Below are 1,789 nucleotides of genomic sequence, written 5' to 3' on the forward strand. Positions count from 1 at the left end.
GCATACTGAAAACCTGGTTATCCTTGTAAAATGTATGTTAGTTCACCAATCTAAAATGTAATGTAAAAGATGTACAATGAAAATGTATTAGTTTTAACACGTATATAAAACTAATAACTACAAAGTAAACTAGTTACTGAAATCCATTATTACTAAAAAGTAAATCTCTGTTATCCAAATTGCGAGTTCCATAACCATACTATAGACTAATTATGGCAATAACTAGTCCATCTCACTTTATGCCTTTCGTTATCCTTAAACCTTTCTATTTGGCTGTAGCTAGTAGCCAGGTGCGGGGTAGTCAGCCCCGTATAGATCTATACACTCAAGTCACGCTCCTTATCTAAGAGATTTTGGTTATGGGGGCGGTCCTCCACTCGTGTATCTCTGTGGAGTGTTCACCGAGTACGTGTCTCCAATTTATAAGAATAACAAATTTACTAGTAATAATACTGAAAGATCAAATGACTACCCTCCACTCGCGTATCTCTGTGGAGTGTTACCGAGGACAAAATAATGTTCTAAATTTCATGTTCAAAGTTCAATGTTATGCTTTTAACTGTTATGATGTGGGAAAACCATTTGTGAAAATATGAATACAACAATTTGTAATGTTTTTCACAAATAATATGGTAGTGTGTTCTGCAAGTTCAATGGTTATCTGTTATGATTGCTAGAGTTAAAAGCATATGTAAAATGAAACACAACATATATAAAACAAGTTTTGAGTACAAGTATTTCGTGTACTTTTCTTGTATTCCCCCCTTGAAAACAGTTAAAACATTGAAAATGGGTAGGGGTATGAACTCACCAGATGAGAAAACGTGTCGGGGCTTGATAACGTATGCGGTTCCTATGTAGTATGAAATGGTATACAAATGTATCTAATTAGACTTTAAATCACTAATTAGATATGATTATACACTCCAATACGAGAAAACACATCAAATCAAGTGTTTGGAGTGACCCGGGTGATATCTACAGACGTGTAGGGCTTTGGAAAATGAGTTTGCTCTTCCTGATGTAACAGCCCAGAATTTCAGGTATTTTTATAATATTGTTTTTGGGGTGTTTTAGGAAGGGACTCGGCGAGTTGGAGCCAGACTCGCCGAGTAGGACCACAGACTGGGTCACGGGTTCACGACTGGACTCGACGAGTCCATTATGGACTCGGCGAGTCTGTGCTGTTCAGCGGAAACCCTAGCTGTTTGGTTTTGGATCGTATATAACGCCTTTTAGGCCGTCATTGTTCGTCTTTTAGCCGATTGAGAAGAACCCTAAGCGTCTGTGGACATCTAGAGCAAGATTTGAGGCTATTGGAACTTTGAAGAGATTGTTGGGCAAGAAGGAGAGGAGTTTTGGCTAAAGGAACAGCATGGGATCCGAGTTCTGAGGTTTGGGGACACAGAGAGTACGTTTTTCAGGTAATACTTCGGATCATTCCTGTTATTTTGATGTGTACACGGATTTAGGGTTTATGAAACCCATTTGGTGATTAGATGGATTATTATGTTGTTACCCAAACGTTTATACCCCAGTAATAGGATGTTTAGAGGCCCAGAAAGTCCCATGATCGACTGCATGGCATGGACTCGCCGAGTCCAATGAACAGACTTGGCGAGTAGCTTGAAGATTCACTGGGACTCGCCGAGTTGTTCTTCAGACTCGGCGAGTGGAGTCGGGGTGGCCCTGCGATTCTTCCACGTGGATCTCGTCGAGTCAAGGGGGATACTCGACGAGTAGAAAGGGAACATCAGGGAAAGTTGGAGAGGACATCTCGACTCGTCGA

Source organism: Lactuca saligna, chromosome 9 (genome assembly GCF_052625555.1).
Source record: "Lactuca saligna cultivar CGN05327 chromosome 9, ASM5262555v1, whole genome shotgun sequence".
Taxonomy (NCBI): Eukaryota; Viridiplantae; Streptophyta; class Magnoliopsida; order Asterales; family Asteraceae; genus Lactuca; species Lactuca saligna.